General features: G+C 37.9%; 1 pseudogene; it reads right to left on the bottom strand.

The window, feature by feature from the left end:
- LOC103658105 overlaps positions 1 to 20,093 on the bottom strand; it is a 51,797-nt pseudogene that overhangs the window by 12,557 nt on the left and 19,147 nt on the right.

Here is a 20,093-nt window from a genome sequence, read left to right as displayed (position 1 = left end):
GGACAAGCAGAGGGAGAGGGAGCAGCAGACTCCCCCTTGAGTGGGGAGCCCAATGTGGGGCTGGATCTCAGGACCCCAAGATCATGACCTGAGCTGAAGGCAAACACTTCAGTGACTGGGCCACCTAGATGCCCCTCCTGGTTCAAAATCTTAAGCAAAGAAAGTCTATATAAATTTGATCAAATGCCATTTCCTTGAGGTAGCTCCCAATAGTCTACACTGTAATCCATGGTAGATGGCCTCAAGTAAGAAGTCCAGACTAAGTATGGAAATCTCTTGTTAGTGATTGGTTTAGGAAAAGTCATGTGACCCCATACCATTCAATGGGATACAGGAAAGCCAGTAAGTGGCTTTTGAGGGAGGAAAGTATTTCACATCTTATAGATGGAGGTATATTAAGAGATGGTTCATCTCATCCTTTGGACATTATATCTAGATGTGATATTTGGTATTCTTGCAGTTAACTTGGGGCCATGTGGAGCCAGCCTGAGGGCAAAGGCAACACAATGAAGATAGCAGAGAGGTGACAATAAACGAGGTCTTTGATACTTTATGGAGTCACGTGGCAAACAACCCTGTAGGCTGTACTCTCACAGCAAGTATTACCATGTGACATCATGTATTTCCCTATTGTTTAAGACAATTCATAAAATTATTTTTTGTTATCTGTAGTTAAATGCACACTGACTAATACAACCAGCACTCTAATCTCAAGAAATTTTGGAGAATATATATGTTCTAAGCACATACAAGGACAAATAATGAAAGATTGCCTTTCAGAACTTGTTGGTGAAAAAATAATACATTTTTAAAGAAACAAGGCAGTTTGGCTCAGGTCATGATCTCAGGGTCATGAGATTGAGCCCTGAGTTTGGCTCCATGCTGGGTGTGGAGCCTGCCTAAGATTCTCTCCCTCTCCCTTCCTCAACCCCTCCCCCCACTTCCACTTTCTCTCTAAAAAAAAAAAAAAGACACAGTTTATTAAAGAAACCCATGTATTTCTTAAAACAGCTATTTGTTATTTTATTTTTATTTTTATTTATTTATTTTTTTATGATTTTATTTATTTATTTGAGAGAGAGAGAGAGAGAGAGAGAGAGAGCATGAGTGGGATGAGGGGCAGAGGGAGTAACAATGCAGGGCTCGATCCCAGGACTCCGGGCTCATGACCTGAGCCGAAGGCAGATGCTTAACTGACTGAGCCACCTAGGGGCCACTTGTTATTATTATTATTTTTTTAAAATCAACTTGTTATTTCAGCCCAGATGTTTATTTTTGGTTCTCCACCTGGATGCTGGAGTGTGGGGAAAAAAAGATTTGAAAAGTTGAAACCGGAGTTAGGGTCTGGTAAGCTAAGTGAAATGGAAGGGAAAGTGGGTTAAGAAACGGACTCTATGGGTTGGTGAAAAAAGAGTTAAGATAATTTATCATGCTGTCCAGACTGGGGTAGAAAGTAAGTGAATCCAGACGGGCTGAAGACCTGGAAAAGGCTCAGCATCAGTGGACTGGGATGGTGATGATGAATAGTAATAGTGGTAAAAAGGAGTTCAAGCAACAGAAGCAGAGCAGGTTATCATCATTCTTGAAACAAGCTCAAAAACATGGCTTCATTCATACGACAGCTATTTCTGGTGGGTTACTCTTAGAGCTGATAAGATCCATTCTCACATTTTTAGTAGTTAAATCAGAGACCATTGGCTGGCAAAATACTAGAAAATTTTATTTGTACATCATGATTGTGATTCTAAAGGAAAAAATTTTTGAAGAGATATTCCAAGCCAAAACTTTCTTGGTTCCTCATGATAGCTACCCCATTCTAAAAGGAAATGTCTCATATCGTATTTAGCCCAGGGATTTTATTTTAATTTTTAATGTAACAGAGTCATCAGTGCCTCATGCCACAAATAAAAATCCTAAATTGGTTTGATTTTTATGTTAGGTCCAAGAAACAGATAATCATATTTTTCCATTTATAACACTCATGCCTAAGGCACTCAAACTAACTGTAAGGGTGGGGAAATGTTACTTTAACAGAGAATTGATCCTTGATCTAACCACCTGGAAATGAAAACAAAGGGCTGGATATTCATACCTATTTGACCTTAAGATATTTCCAGCTAATAATGGAGAAGGTGAGTTATAATTTTTCAGGAGTTTATTCTTATCTCCATTTCAATATTAGATCTTCTTATTATTTACTTTGGTCAAGAGATTGCTGTCAAGTTGGTGTGAAGATACAAAACACAAATCAGGACTTTTTAAATAAAAATATTTTATTTGAGAGAGAGCATGAAAAGGGGAGGCAGAGGGAGAGATGGAAGAGGGAGAAGCAGACTCCCCACTGAGCAGGAACCTGACTGGGGCTCGATCCCAGGACCCTGGGATCATGACCTGAGCTGAAGGCAGCCGCTTAACCAATGGAGCCACCCAGGTGCCCCCAAATCAGGACTAACTCTTATAACCAAGGACTTATCCAGTGCATGTATTGATTATAAAGTATCTACATCTTTTATGTAGAATATATTTTTTTAAGATTTTATTTATTTATGTGACAGAGAGACAGCCAGCGAGAGAGGGAACACAAGCAGGGGGAGTGGGAGAGGAAGAAGCAGGCTCCCAGCGGAGGAGCCCGATGTGGGACTCGATCCCGGAATCCCTGGATCACGCCCTGAGCCGAAGGCTGACGCTTAACGACTGCGCCACCCAGGCGCCCCATCTTTTATGTAGAATATTTCAAAGGACTGCATCATGTTCAAATATATGGTGGCAATGGTGAAGTATGTGTGTTTGAGGTGTTGGTTGGAAAGGAAAAATGAAATTTTAAAAATGTGCAAGTATAGGAAGTTTTCACTGGAGTTATGTTGATGCTGCTGCTGATTGAACTCAATACCTAATTTTTGAGTAGGTAGTTTTCCTACAGAAAATGGTATTTTAATTTTTACCAAGTTTATTCTTACAAACTTCTGACAATGTGTATGTTAGCAGTGGATTTTCAAATTCCACAGTAATTTAGAAATATTCCAAATTGCTGATGACAAGAAATGCATCAAAAGCAAAAATACTTTAAAAGAAAAATAATATAAATCTCATATATTTTACGAGTCTATTCCAGGTATCTCCAGAGTAATCTTTGATCTTTTCCTGTGATAGAATTTTCAAGCAGCAGTAAGGAGATGGTGTGATTTCAGAGGTAGTGGTGGAAACTTTAAGTTATGCAGGGTTTTTCTCTCCTGGAAATGTGATGCCAGAAATGCCCTTAACTGCACCTCTTTCCCCTCTTTCTCTGCTTGAGCAAATCGTACCCGTGTTTCAAAACCAGTTTAAATGTTCCTTTCTCACAGAGTCTCTTAATCCTTTCTACTGAAAGGAAGATGTGGAGAGTTTGCGTCTGCCTTCTCAATGATACTGCCCGCCTGGGGGTGAATACTGGCTCTTGGGTAAGTTTGGGTGAAAAAATCTTGGATATTACAAAGGTTCGTGACCCTCCAAAGCCCAACTCTACCCAACAAAATTTTATTATTAAATATTTAATTTCAGGGGAGAGATGGGAATTAGGAATTAGGAAGAAAGATATCTAAAAGGGCTCCTTAAGGTGATAATAGGCAAAAGATTGAGAAAGATTGTTCTACATTAAAAAGTATGTAACACATACTCTGTACTTTGTCATCACTACAACCTATAGAGCCGCAGTAGGCTTGAAACGTTTGTGTGTGTAACACTGTATTGTGTTTATTGTTTATGATGGTCTACAAGCTCTTTCAAAGCAGGGTCCATGGTTCATTCATGGTTGTATTTTGTATATGTGGCATATTTTCTGTATGGTCTAAAAAATTCTTGAACTTGATTTTAACTCAAACTCTGTATCTTAACAATCCTCAATGTCTGGCTGTTCTCCAGGGTAGTTACTTGAATAAATGGTCATAGGTCGAGAAAGGATGAGAGGAATCATTACTATATATCTTTGCTATGGTGTTGGAGGGTCCTTGTTCATGGGGTTTCAGCCCCAGTCAGTAAGTTCCCAGCATGATAATTGGCTCAAGTTCAGAAACTGGGCAATGGATCTTGACTTTTAATTGGGGCAGCTGCCCTCAGCTTTGTGATCATTCATCCTTGGCTTTGATTACATAAATCTGTGATGTTCAACATGGTAGCCACATATGGCTTTGCATTTTAAATGAATTTAAATTAAATAAACAATTACATCCCCCAGTTGTACTTGCACATTCCCATGATTGCCCATTTTTGCATCTCTTGTTTTGAGAATCTTTCCATTAAATTACTGGCAAAAAGTGAAACCTTGAGCTTAAAAACTGAGATTTAAAAAACAAAACAAAAACAAAACATACCAAAAAAACTGTGAGATTTCCCTGTTCATTCTCAACTAAATTCATAACTTCCAGATGGCAAAGGAAAAATGTCTACCCTCTGCCCAAACAGAGTCTTCCCTCTGGCAGCAAAGCTGCTGGTTTTTAACCACTGAGCTTGGGAAAGGTAGGGAGCTGTTCCAGGCAAGAGTTTCCTGCCACAGACTCCTACCATCCTAGTAGTTTGTCAAATGTAAATACTTTTCTTTTTTTTAAAAAAATTATTATTATTTTAAAAAAGATTTTATTTGTTTGAGATAGAGAGCACAAGCAGGGGGAGTGGCAGAAGGAGAGGGAGAAGCAGACTCCCTGATGAGCAGGCTTCCTGACGTGGGGTTTGATCCCAGAACCCTGGGATCATGACCTGAGCTGAAGGCAGATGCCCAACTGTTGGAGCTATCCAGATTTTTTGTCTGCCTTTAGCAATATCCAATGCCCTAAATTGATTGTTTTAGGCATTTTCCCCCACTTTTATATTTTTCTTTAGGGAGAGAAATCATTGACCTTTTGATGCTTCCCAAATCAGAAGTCTCTCCAAGGATATGGTTTTAGTTGGTAGAGCCATTAACATGTAGTTAATTCTCAGTAAACATGAGCTAAAAATGCCATCCATACCAATGTCTATTAGAGAGATAAAATGAAATCATATCACTTTTCTGGCAAAACATAACTTAAAACTTACGTACTTTTCTTAAAGTAGAATGCCACGTTCTTTGAGTGGTCTACCAGGCTCCACAAGATCTGTTCTCCTCCTCATCTTCATTTCTCTCCGACCATATTATCTATGAATATGCTTTTTGCTCCTTCTGCCCCAACCACTCTAGCCTCCTTGCTATTTTTCCAAATGCCAAGCACAGCTGCCCTCAGGGTTTTTTGTTTTTTTTCCACTTTCTCTTTTGGCTGGAACATTCTTCCCTGAGACATCTATATGGCTCAGTCTCTTACTTCTCATCAGTGAGTCTTTTCCTGACCACATGATATAAAAGATCAACCACCCTCTTGCCCAGCAGTCCCTAGGTTTGTTCCTTTATAGCTCTTGTTACATCTGGCAAAATAGATATTCTTGGATTGTCTACGCTACTCTAATGTCACCTTTTTTAAAATAAAGATTCTTAAAAATAGCTTTATTGAGGTAAATTGACATATAATAAACTGTTCAAATTTAAAGCATACAATATAATTTAAAATACAGATATGTAGATGTATCAGTGAAACTTTTGTCATAATCCAAATAATAAACATATCCTTCAGTTCTGAAATTACCTACCTACCATTGTAATTCTTCCCTTCAACTGGACCCTTCTCCAGACAACCACTGATCTATTTTCTAATGGTTTGCTGGCATTTTCTAGAATGTTATTAAAATGGAATCACACAACATGTATTCTGTTTTGACCTGACTTCATTTGCTCCATATAAATACTTTGTGATTCATCTATGTTCTGTATATCAATAATTCATTCTTTTTTGTCTTAGTTCAGGCTGATAAAACAAAATACCATGGACTAGGTAGGTTATAAACAATAGAAATTTACTTCTCAGAATTCTGGAGGCTGTAAGTCTGAGATCAGGGTGCCAGCATGGTTAGGTTCTGGTGAGAGCCCTCTTCCAGGCTAGACTGCCAACTTTGTGTTGTGTTCCCATTGGTGGAAAGGGTTAGGGAGCTCTGTGGGGTCTCTTTACCAAGAGCACTGTTCCCACTCATGAGTGCTCCACCCTCATGACCTAAGCACTCCCAAGGGCCCCGCCTCCTAACACCATCACACTGTGCATGAGGACTTTAACAAATGAATGGTGGGGACAGGGGGAGCACACACACTCAGACCATGGGGCTTTCTATTGCTGAATGGTATTCCATTATACAGATCAGGACTGGCTTTTGCACTTTCATATAAAATTGAGGATCAACTTGTCAATCTCCACCCAAAAAGTCTACCAGGATTTTGATAGGGACCATGTTTATTCTATATACCAATTTGGGGAGAATTGCAATATTGATAACATTGAGACTTCTAATCCATAAACATGAAACGTCTCTTCATTTATTTAGCTCTTTAATTTTTATCAACAATGTTTTGTAGTTTTCAGTGTACAAGTCTTGCTCTTCTTTAGTCACATTTACTCCTGCTTTATTTTTGATGCTGTTGAGAATGTAATTTTCCATTTCATAGAACTACAGTTGGTTTTGTATATTGATCTTACCCTCCAACCTTGCCAAACTTGTTTAATTCTAGTTCCCTCTCCTTACCCCCCACCTCCTGGGAATTGTACCTATATAAGATTGTATCATCTGTAAATTAAGTACCCACATTCCTGTCCAATGCAGCTGCTTAATTTCTTTCTTCCTTTTTTTTTTCTGTTTGCCTTATGGCACCGGCTAGAATAACCAGAATAATGTTGAAGAGAAGTAACAAAAGCCAACATCCTTGCCTTGTTTCCAATCCTAGGGTGAAAACATGCAGTCTTTCACCAACATATTAGCTGTAGTTTTTTGTTAGATGTCCTTCATCATGTTCCCTTCTATTCCTATTGGAGAATTTTTTTTCTTCATCACAAATGTTGGATTTTGCCAAATACTTTTTCTGCACCTGCAAAATAGTCACTCCGTGATGGCGAAAGACAACAGCAGTTAATTTTGATGGCAGCCCTTTGACAGAAGTTGGTGCAGTAAGCAGACAGACACCACTTGATAGAGGAACAAATTATTTCTACAACAGAAGGATCCAAGCGCGGAGGTGAAGACAGAAACAAAACATCTTCTTATACGATCTCAAAAGGTACCTGAAAATGTTGGATGTTTGCACTATATATGCATGAAGGACTCTTGACCATCTTAGGTATCCCCATTGCGCCTGATGTATGGAGAACATGGGGCAAGCAATGCTTGTGCACACATCCGTGTGCTCTTCTGACTTTTCTTCATTGCTGTTCACAGATTTTGTGCTGTTTGTCGTTTTTTCTTTCACATTTCTGTTTTTTTGTCATTTAGCATCAAGTCCACTTCAACATTTTCCCAGTGGAGTCTGAAGAGTAGAAGGTCATTATGTTCTAAGCATGTATCACAGTTCTATAGTGTTTCATAGGAAGATTTGAGTTTATTTATCTGCTGTTTTTCGACAAGTATAACTTAGATTACATTTTTTTTTCCCATAAAATGAGTTGATAATGCTGGTGGTGAATCTGGATCAGTAGGAACACAAGCAGTAGGAACTCAGAGAATTCCTAAAATCCAAGAGGGTAAGTTTATCCCAGGATGGCGGTAGAGACCAACTTCCCAAATTCCTTGAAAGTCACAGTGTAATGGCAGAAAATGTGATACTTCTGAAGCAGCATTTACCACAGTCTTATAGGGGTAATAAACTGGAGGCTGGTTGTTACCTTCATTAAAATATACGGCTATTTTATCAAATAAACGGAGGCAGCTGATGCCTCAGTTCCCGAAGAGTCATTTCACTGAAGTTTATCTAAACGTCCTTGGTAGCAGAGAATTCTCCCTTCTATTGGTGGGGGGCAGGGAGTTTTAGGGAACCATATAAATCTATACAATTAAGATTTTTTCTACTTTTCGTGGCCAGTTTCCCCATGGTTAGTATACTAAATCAAGGCAAGATCTATTGTCTAAGTTTTTCATTTTCATTAACATTATCATAAATATGTTCTCTCCAAGAAAGAATCCTATACTTATCAAGTACCCAAACATTTCTGGGACTCAGAAGGCCTGAGGGTTGCAGTGAAGGTCTGAGCCCATCTGGAACTTCCAATCACCTGACCCCGAAACCTCTCCACGCACAAGTGATGTCAGCTTCTTGAGGGAAATTTTACTCTTGCTGTATCCTGATACCTAAAACCATGCCTGGCATATCCCAGATTTTCAATATATATTTATTGAATTAAGTAAATGAATGAATGTACAATGTAGCAAGTTGAAGAGAAATATAACAGAATCGAAAGACAAAACCATAAAGAAGATAAGACTGAGCCTTTACTCTTCCCTCCCATAACTTCTCCCCAGGTAAAAACACTTACATTGGGGCTACTGGTTATACTGGTAGGATTTCTTCCCTCGTCTCTCACAATCCACTACAAATATGGATTGTCACATAATGAAATAAGGGAGAAATGAACTTGGAAAGGATAGTGAAAGATCTCATCATGAGAACAGTCATCTTACCTGTGCAAACCTCAGGAAAGTCTTATGCACATATCTTGAACTTGAGACATCCTTATTGCTTACCGTCACATGCTATGAAGTCAATAAATACTCTCAAGTTTCTGCAATCCATAGTAGCCTCTGCCTAATTACCTGAAGCTTCCACAGAGGCCCTGGTTCCTGAGGGAAGAGTTTGATAATAACAATAATGTTAATAATTATAGCTAACATGTATTTGAAATTATTATGTGCCAGGCACTGTTAGAAGCTTTTAAGTGCATTATCTTATTTGATCCTTCTAACAACTCTATGAGGCAGGTGCTATTGTCATGCCCATTTTCTTTATGAACTAAAGCACAGAGACATTATTTATTTGGTATTAAACCCTGAAAGTTAAAGTTCAAAATGAATGGCACAGAAATTTAGAGCTACTGGACACAGAGGAGATAGTTTGAATAATAATACCATTATTTTCTCTGCCCCAGTCCAAGAAAACTTGCAGATTTCTATACTGAATTCATGCAGCTATGATCCAGAGCCTCAGAGAATCCATCTAGACCCATGGTTCTCACAGAAGCTCTTTTGTCTCCCAAGGGATGTTTGGCAATGTTTGAAGATATTTTTGATTGTCACACTGGAGGTGGGAGGCTTATTAGCATGTAGTGGGTAGAGGCCAAAGATGCTGCTAAACATTCTATAGCATGCAAGACAGACCCCCCTCCCCAGCACACCAGCAAAGAATTACCTGGCCCCAACTGTCAATAGGTTACAAAACTCTGCTCTAGATTCTCTCTTGCTCTCCATTCTGAATCTACTTTCTCTCTTTTGACAACTCTGGCTTCTGTCCCATGACTTCCTCTAGTTTCTCTCTCTCTCTCTGAATATCTTTCAGATTGCTGCTTCAGTTGGACTGTCAACTTCAACTTGATGATGGCTTTGTAAAGGTTAGATGCTTCTGGCATCATAGCCCTGCTATCCCATCTCATTTTCCAACAAACTCAGAAAGTAATTGCTGGTGAAATTACTAATGGAACTCTCAGGGGATGTGGGACTTGAATGTGTCAGATTTTAGATGGGCAGCTTTTGTTTCCCATGTGACAGATTCTAAAACCTAGAATGATTAGAAAGAAGAGAACTGGGATTTCTAAGAATCCCGGCATAGTACATAAAATCTTCACAGGAAACTTTTTTTTCCTCTTGTAAACCAGGACAACAGATTTATCATAGAAATGACTTGATATTTTTTTTAAGAAGTATCAAATTCAGTCACTTTTGTGAATAATATTTTAGGGTGATGTATCCTGTTGTTACGATAAATTATTGTGACCCAAATAACCCTGATGAGCCTGTGTTCTTGAAAAGAACTTGTACTTTTAGGTAAGAATGGAAAGCTGACTGGGTCTTAGAAAATAGGGAAAAAAAACCCAATATTAACAAAAAGCAGTATTTTCTTCAGTTACTGATGTTTAATATTGCTAGTGTAATTAGGCTCATTTCCAATTGATTTTTTTCTTCTAGAGGCTAAATTAATCTTAGAAATATATCAGTGGTATTCAGTGGCATATTCTTTAAGCATTATGATTTATACACAAAGATTATTGATATCTACTTTGAAATTTTGAAAGGTGACAGACACACCATACCTCCAGGTAAAGTCTTTAATTTTGTCACCTTGTTTGGAATAAACAGACCACAGCTAAGTTTGAGTATAGATAATGAATGTATCTCACTCCCAGAAGTACCAATTGCAAAGAAGAATGTTCTTAATTGTTATGGTCATCATAACTTTAGTCTTTCATGTATTGATGCGCATTTTTTTTATATTACATGAGCTAGAAACTCACCAACAAGACAAAACGGAACAGAGAATGTCAATTGCTTTTGTCTTTTTGCTTTTTCTTGCATCAGTATTCTTCACTTCATTTTACCCTTTATTATAACCTACATCAGAAAGTAGGCAAAGATAATGGGTTGATGAAAATGAATCTGTTTTGGCTCTTTCTTGTAGCGCTGCTAAATTATAATTTTTTTCTGAGATGAGATAAATTGTGAAAAATGAAATGAGTCTTACTTTAGATCTTATTTTTTTCATTGCACTAAATATGAGTTTTCAAAATTGGAAAGGTAGATATTAAACTACTATAATTATACAGCTGTACATTAATGGTTACATTCACTAAAATTATTTGAAGAAAACTTTCATAAGAAAGGCAAAATGTAACCATCTACCTTAGCTTTTATCTTTGTAAAAATAGTCAAATGCTTATTGGAAAAGAGAGTTTCTTTTTATATTGTTCTTAATAAACACCAGGTAGGGACATGATATAGTTTACACACACACACACACACACACACACACACAACTTGGTTTTCAGAAAACCAAGAATAATGTATTATGCTTTTTCTTAAACTACAACAAAATTTCACCTTAAGAGGAGTATTTCCTGAATAATCTAGAAGTCATTTTATCTTTAACACAAGGGTTCCTGTTTCTAAGAAGACAAGATCAGAGGATCTTCTTTAAAAAAAATCTATTCACATAGCTTCCTGGCCACTAGTTAAAACAAAGCCGTATCTTATGGGTAAAGTCAGGTCATCTCCTTTGTGACCAAAATAAATTAAAGAACTGAGACACTTTCTACCAGTTTCAGTGAGGGAGACTTCTTTTCCTATTATCTGTGTATATCCGGTGAACAGTTTTATCATCCTCAGTAAGCCAGGTGTTTCTCTCCATTCTGTTTTATTGGATATACTGAAAACACAAGTGAAGAAGTATCGACAGAAGCCCTCGTAACGAAAGAGGTATATAGATTCCATTATTGGAGTAGGCATTGTCTTAGTCTGTTTGAACTGTTATAATAAAATACCATAGACTGGGTGACTTAAACAACTAACACTTATTTCTCACAGTTCTGGAGACTGGGAAGTCCAAGATCACGTCCAGACTTGATGTCTGGGGAGAGCTCACTTCCTGGTTCCTAGATGACCATCTTCTCACTGTGTCCTCACATGATAGAAGAGCCAACGGAGTTGTTTTGGCTCTCTTTTTATAAGGGACTAATCGCATCCATGAGGGCTCCACCCTCATGACCTAATCACTTCCCAAAAGCCCCACCTCCAAATACCATCGATTGAGTTTCAACATATGAAATTTGAAGGGACACAAACATTCAGTCTATAGAGGTGTATTTCGAGAACACAAATCAGGGAAGGACCAGGCAGAAGTGAAATATTCTTCTGGGCTCTTTTTCTTTGTATCATGGTATAATCACCGAACTGCATTCCAGACAACAGAGCCATAGCAGAAACAAATGCCTAAAGCAGTGGTTCGTGAACGTGGTGGCCCACTGGAATCATCTGGGAAGCTTTAAAAGATACCAATCTCTGGGCCCTGCACCTAGTTATTTGAATATAACTTATCTGGGTTGGGGTCCGGGTATCAACATTTGAATAATGCCCTCTATGAGATCTAATGTTCACTCATGTCAGAGGTCCGTTGGTCTATAGCTATGGAGATAATGAGATGGAATCCAAGCCAGGAATGACAGCTGCATACCAGACACAGGCAAGAGAAAACACGGATTGAAAACCAGGCTTCTGTCCTCAGAGGCAGATACTTCATCAACCCTGACTAGTGCCCCCGAGCAGCTAGCCTCCTGCCCTTGATTATGCATCTGAGTCATGAAGGTCTGTGGATTTCTTGCTACTTAGGGAGGAGCTATACAAGATTTTTTTCTTGATTTTTTTTTAAAGGAATGAAAGCACTTTGATTTACTTAAAATGTACCTCATTATCACTAGTTAAATGAAACTTCAGTTTGGGATTTTAAAAAAATAATACAGTATTTTTTTCCTTTGGCTTCCTTAAATTTAAACATTTTTAAAAAAGGATCACATGTTCATTATTTATAATAAAGGCTTATATTGAAAAAAAAAATGGATGGCCCTTGGCCTAACACTCTTTGTCCTCAGTCCTGGTCTCCCAAGGCAATCATTGTTAACTCTTCCAGCTGTTTCTTCTGGTGTTTATTTTCATATTTCTCAAGGACATGTTCCTACTGTTATTTTTGCTGATCAATGTTAGATCTTCTCTTTAGCTTCCTGCTTTGGTAGATGAAGAGTCAGCCTGGTGAGTGCACTTTCCCTTCCCTTCCTGGTGTGCTTTTATCACATATTTGGTTCCATTTCCAGGAACTCAGCTCTTTACTGCCTTCTCAGCATCCCGGATGCGCTGGGCATTGGTCAGAGTTGATTTAAGTATCTGCCTCTCAAGAATTCAGCAACAAACCCCTTTCTCACACCCACAGGGATCATTAGGAACAGGCAGCTTTTTCTTATAAACACTTTTTAAAAAGTTTGAATAAACCCCCTTTTACTGTACAATGGAACTATCAAACATTTCCTTAAAATATCCAATTTTGGGGTACACCCCGTATTCTGAAGGGGGTTACCTTCTATGTCTCAAAAGTGACTTATTGTTCTTGGCATCAGTCTCCAATTATTCCAAGTTGCCCACTCCCCTTTGGGTTGGGACCACCTCCAGTGATTCCCAGGAGAATATCCGACACATTTATAGCCTGAGAAGAGATAAAGACAAAAATAGAACCCCAAATTCCATTTGTAGCAGGGAATCTCGCCACAATGGTAAATGATTTTCCTGGTCGTCATTACAAGTGAATCCTTCGTTACAGCTGCAGGTTCAGACAGGGTTGTCTAAAAACTAGTTTCACTGCTTTATAGAAATGCCTCAATACACTCTGGACACAGGTACGTGGAAGTGCAGAGCTGAATATAGTTAATGGTGGTGATCAAACTAGAAAAGTTTCAGGGTGTTTAGCATGAAGAAATGTGAATGCTTTGGGGGCACCTGGGTGGCTCAGTCAGTTAAGCCTCCTACTCTTGATTTCAGCTCAGGTCATGATCTCAGGGTCATAAGAACAAGTCCCCCCAGAGGGGCTTTGCACTCAGTGTGGAGTCTGCTTCTCTCTCTCCCTCGGCCCCTCCCCCCCCATGCTCTCTCTCTCCGTGTCTCTCTCTCAAATAAATAAATATGTTTTTTAAAAAAGAAATATGACTGTTTTAATTTAGAATCTCTCTCTCTTTAGTGATGAGCTTGATTTTTTTCTCTGCTTGGACTAGAGCTGCCTCCTCTTCTCTTCCAGAACATTTTCTTCGTCAATAATATAAAACTATGTGTCATTTTCTGGGTATGTGACCCCTGACTTTCCTTAGGGGTCTAGCCAACAGCACTCAGGGACTCTATAGAGCAGCCATCTAGACCAGGGGGAAGACCCGTGGCTTCTCTGACATGGCGCTTTCTGGCTGGTTTTACTTCCCCTTGGTATTACCAATTCAAATTTAAATAGCTTACTCAATCTTCACCATGACAAGTATATGAGTTGGAATTAATTTGAATGAGGCTAATTCTCCCTTTTAAGCCAGAGAACACACACCCCCATTTTTACAAGGTGTGTGAGAATCCTGGCTAATCTCACACCCCCTGGCCTTTGTCCTTATTTCCCCTCTGCCTTCATCTTTCTTATGGCAACAGGCTCCTCAGTGGAGACCTCCTGGAGGTCTGGTATGGTGGTGTCTTTCTAAGTCCTTCCAGGCAGGCTTAATTACTACCTTCCTTTTGTTTTCATAACATCTTGTCCATATCTCTGCAACAGCTCTTTTTAATTCCACGCTGTAATTCACTTCCTTCTTCTCCAATTCCTTTATCCTCTATTTCTTACATGGTTTAGTGTTCACTGTACCTAACTCAGTGACTGAATCAAAACAGAGGCTAAATAAGTGTTTATTGAACAAATTAATGAAAGAATTCTAAGATGGAGGCATCGGGAATAGCCTATGATTTATGCTGCTTCTTCACAGGAATATACGGCCAGGCCTCTATTATACTTCAGCAGAGAGTAACCACCTGTGACCAAAAGGAACCACGGACTATCAGAGAACTCAACCAAAACTGTTCAGGTGTATTTTTGAGGGTTATTGTTCTTCCAAGGGCCCGAAGTCTTTCTTCTGCACTTCAGACACTGAGAAGACAGAATAATTGTCTAGGTATCTGCCCCTCTTCCCCACTGGGTGACCTAAGAAACATCCTTTTCTTTGCATTGCCAATGACATTGATCAGAGATCTGTGGGAAGTATCTTTTCCAAATTTGCCCTTGGCAATTAACTGAGTGAATTTTTTTTTCTTCCCAGAGACAGAGCAAAAGGGAAGAGTCTAGATAAAGCATGTTATAAGAAGAAGATAAGAGGATATTTTCCAAAGAGCCTCTAAAATTTAGAGGATCATGCCATTCAGCTTGAAAGCTGAAAACTATAGAAAGTACTTTTTAAAACTTTTTAAAAAATGATTTATTTATTTATTTAGAGAGAGAGATAGAGCACGAGCAGGGGGGAGAAGCAGAGGGAGAAGGAGAGAAAATCTTGCTGAGTGCTCAGGCCGAGCCAGATGCAGGGCTCCATCTCAGGACCCCGAAATGATGACCTGACCGGAAATCAAGAGTCAGATGCTCAACCGACTGAGCCACCCAGGTGCCCGATGAAAGTACAAATTCATGTAAGTAAAACTCAGGTAGAAACTAGAAAATAAGGGTACCTTATATACACTGTGCATGTGAATTATTAGTTTTCAGATTCTTTGCAACCAATATTTATCTTATTGTTTAACTATTTGACTTAGTTTCCTAGGAATGCTCTAACAAATTACCCCAAATCTGGTGGCTTAAAACTACAAAAATTTATTTTCTCATAGTTCTGGGGGTCAGAACTCCAAAATTAAGGTATTGGCAGGACTGCTTTCTTCTGGAGTCTCTGAAGTAGAATCCGTTCTCTGCCTCTCTCTCAGTTTCTGGGGGCTGCTGGCAACACTTGCTCTCTCGGTGTGCAGACTTCATCACAGCCATTTCTGGTCCATCCTCACATCACCTTCCCCATGTGTCAGTGTCTCAAATCTCTTTTTTCATATAAGGAATCCAGTCATTGAATTTAGGGCCCACTCCAAATCCAGGATGATCTCATCTCAAAATCCTTAATGTCATTAAATCTGCAGACTGTATTGTCAAATAAGGTGACATTCATGGATACCAGGGTTAGGATCTGGACATATCTTCTGGGGGGATAACACTCAACCCACTACACCACCTATGGCTTTTAAAAATTTCTGCACTATGTAAAAAACACGTGTGCGATTTTGTGTATGTTAAGGATATGATGACAGAAGCAAAGTACAGTGAGAAGTTGAGGCAGTTGTCTGGAAAATTCCAGGGAACTTGTCAATTTTGATCAATGTGGCTGACTATTTTAGGCTGAGTGTACTTCAAAAATTTGTATGATGCACTGGGCAGATTCCCTTAGCCTTAAGAGATATGTAGTTGAGAAAAAGATAAGGCAATATCTAGAGGGGGGAGGCGTCAGTAGAGAACAGAAAGTTAAGGCTTTTCAGGCTAGAAAACATTCGGGGAGTCTGGTGGCTTGTGAAAATGACTTGCAACTTGGCAAAATTACTTGACCATGGGTGTCTAGAATTTGTGCTTTGATCTGCAATTCTGCAATTTAGGAAATTAATTGGAGTCAGTTGGTTAATGTTCATTGAACTCCAAATGTTCAATTTTGAGAGAATCAATAGATACATTTAGCTATTCTTTACTAGCTTCCATTGGTCAGTGATGTTTACATGATTGAATAAGGTTTTGAGTGCTTTAATCTCAATTCCTTTTAACAATTTATTTGGCCTGTGAAGGATCAGTGGATCAGTGTAGCGAATTTCAACAACAGTGGAGAATTGTATTTACATTTTCTTAAACACATCACTCTAATTTATAAAACTTCTTCTATACAGTAAATGATTTGATGTATTCCTCTAAACATGCTTTGCTTGGTTATGGAATAAATAAGACATGTTTAACAAAATACATGGTTGAGTTCTTATGATTAAAAAAGGAAAAAATTATAATTGTTAGTTAAGAAAATTGTACAACAATGAGTCATTGTTTGAATAACTTGTTTTTACGAAACTGGTGAATAAGAAACCCTTTAAAATATCAAGGCAATAAAAAAGACCATGTTAACCAGTTTTGGCCCTTTTCATTAACCAAAACATACGGAATATTTACTGCATTGTAAAGACGTCCTTGGCGCATTTGATATTGTGGGTTTCTTAACCTATCTGTTTAATTTTGAATCATAAAAAAATGCAAAGAGTAAAATCAGAGAAAGCGCAGTTGAAACAAATGTGGTAGGAAAAGAAAATAGAATCATTAGGGTGAGCGTAAACAGTCTTCAGAAAGATGTACGTGTGTTTAGGAAATGGATCGTTGAATTGATTATGGGCTAGAGAGAAAAGGATAAATATCCTGCCTTCTTACTGCTTCATTTTTCTCCTCTCCAGCTTTTAACACATTCTAAAAAGTGTTCATATTAATTACTGAAAGCAATATGAATGTGATTGGACTGAATTAAAAGTTATAGTAATATGGTCAAAGAGTATAGTACGTTTCCACTTTAGTAGAAGGAAAGAAACCACTCTCATTACTTTTAAATATCTAGCTTGCTTGGAGAGGGAGACACTGCGGGAAGACACCGTCTACCCTATCAGGCAAGGCTGGAGTAAGGAACGTGGAAAATGATATCTGCCCAGCAGTTCTTCACTGCATGCGGGAAAGGGATGTGTAACGAAGGGAACACACATGACATCTTTGTGTTCTCACCTGGGCTTTTTCTCCATTATGCAAGAAAAAATCCAAATAACTCCTGGTTAGATTTCCAAAGAAGAGGTGAGCTATAAAAAGAAACGTTTGTTAAGAAGTAGAATAAAGAGAACATAATCCTTTAGCATGGTGATTTATGAATATAGAAACCAATGGGTCCTAAGTTAAACCAGTGTGAGAAAGTGGAAAGAATTAGGAGGTTGGGCTCCAGGGCAAGAATCACTTCACCTAATTAAATGGGTGGTGGTTGGTAAACCAGCACACTTTTCTGAGCTCCAATTACGTCCTCAGTAAAATGAGGGGCTTGGTGCAGATAAGAATATCATAATGTGTGGTTGAATGAAAAGCACTAAGTCAAAGCTGCACACTTGATTTAACCTTTGGGTAGAATAGTGACATCACTATGATCGCATGCAGTTTTTACGTGACATTCAGCTTTTCGGAGATATTATTCATTATTTGTAATAGTGCCTGGGTAAGAGATGAGGAATTATCCAAAATTTCTCACCATTGTTAGGAAAACAGCTAAAACTTCACGGCTCTTTCATTTAAGGGAGGATTGATAGATTTGACTATTTAGAAACAATTGCATGGCAAATCACCATAAACAAAGCAGAAGAAAAATCGCACATTATGAAGAAAATATTTGTATCTTAAATATCTAAGAAATAAAGAAGATACTAAATATAGGAAAGGGAAAAGCTGATAGTGCTAGAAAAATGGGTAAAAGACATGGCATGCAGTTCACAAGAAGTGAAAACTGAGTTTCTGATCTATAAGGATACTTAAAGATATTCAAGCTCACTTATAATAGAAGAAATGCAAGTTAAAACTATATTGAGATACTATTTCTGACCTATCAGATTGGCAACAATCCACGTTTGGCAACATATTCTGTTGGCAAGGTTGTTATGAAACAGGCACTTTCGTATGGTACTAGTTGGAATGCAAAATTTTTATGTCCCTATGAAAAGAAATTTGGCAATATTTTTCCAAAGTACATGTTCATTTACTCTTTGGCCCAACATTTTAACTTCTAGGAATATAATCCAAGAACACACTAGTATAAATGGAAATGACATCAGCAAAAAATTATTCATTGTGTTATTTGTGTATATAATAATAGGTGTTATCTATGTATAATATAGCAAAGATTTACATACACATGTAAAATTAAACATATATGTAAATATGCATAAATGCAATTACATGTGTATGTAATAATAGTAAAGAAAAAACAAAATACAATCACATGGTATGGTACATCTCATTTATTTTATATATATATTATATACTATTATATACTATATTATAACATATTATATATTATCATAAAGGATATTATACAGAATAGTTTCATTGCTTTGATAATCCTCTGTGCTCCACCTATTAACCCCCGACAACTAACAATCTTTTTACTGTCTTCATAGTTTTGTCTTTTCCAGAATGTCATATAGTTGGAATTATACAGTATGTGTACATTTAAAGACTTGTGTCTAGATTGAACATAATAGGTTGCACATAATAGGTGAACAGAAAATAAACAAATTGAGAACTACAATAGTGATAAGAAGAAAGGACTGTTGTGAATTTTTGGAACGACAGGCTACAAATACAAAGCAGATAGATGTATACAAAGTCAGAGATCTAGCATGTGAGACAGAGATAGACATTCTTAAGAGCACCTACATTAAATGATATGATGGAAGGTAAGAAATACCATATTCCTTAAAAAGTACTTAAATACTTACTTTAGTGACAAGTGTCCAAAATTCCTACATCTAAGATGCATCTTATTGAATTAATTTTCATAGGAGCTCTTTAAATGTTCCCCAGATGGTAATAATCTGGTAGTGTTTGCACCTAAATTTACCAGAGTACTTGCTGACCACTGTCTGAGAGTACTTGCTCCTATTGAATCCTTGGAGATTAAATTTATGCTGGTGGACCATTTTAATTATCTCGATTTGAAATTTGGAAGGAAAGATACAAACCTTTAGATAGTCAAATATCAGAGCCCCATTATATTTTGACATATGAAATCAAGAGAAGAGGACCCTGAAAACAAATAAGGAAAAGTCATATGCTTTTCCTCTTACAAGTAATTCAAGTAATTCAACATAAAATCAGTATCGAATAGAATTCTATAGTTACCTTGCTTCCAGTCTGCTTATCAGAATTCCCTGCAATTGAACCTTCTTCCTTCATTCAAATAGCTATATGGGCTTTTCTTCCACAATATGCCAGTGAAATCAAGTGCACTGATTCATTGTGTTTAGTGGAATCACGTAAGAGAAAATCTGTATCTAAATTCCTGGTCATCAAGATGCTTCATTCCTTGCCCCTAACCTATCTCTTGAGCCTCATTGCCTTTCAGCTCTTCAAGTACATCAAAATCCCTTCTGCCAGTAAGCCTTTGGATGTTCGCTCTGCCTGGAGCACTCCCCACCTCCCCTAGCTAACTCCTATTTACCACTCTTTGGGGCCCTGCTCAATCGTCAACTTGCTCAGAAGAGTATTCTTTGCCCCTTTAGACTAAATCAGAACTCCTCGTTATGTGTTCTCAAAATTTCTATTGTTTTTTCAAAACACTTGTCACAGGTTTTAGTTACATATTTTATGATGTTTTGTTTTTCTGCCTCCTCTTTTAAATTGTACGGTCCATGAAGGCACGGACCTTTATGTTCTCAGCACTTAATATCGTGCCTGGGACATGTCTATGTTGTGATATCTTTGGTTTCACTTACCTTGTTGTCTTGATTCTGTACCTCTTGCTGCTTTAAACTCAGAGATGCATCCTCAAACTGAAAAAGGTCAGTTTCAATCCTGGCAGCTCATTAGAATCATCCAAGTGGGTTTTATA

Source organism: Ursus maritimus, unplaced genomic scaffold, assembly GCF_017311325.1.
Source record: "Ursus maritimus isolate PB19 unplaced genomic scaffold, ASM1731132v1 scaffold_11, whole genome shotgun sequence".
Classification (NCBI taxonomy): Eukaryota; Metazoa; Chordata; class Mammalia; order Carnivora; family Ursidae; genus Ursus; species Ursus maritimus.
This window is presented reverse-complemented; position numbering and strand designations above follow the sequence as displayed.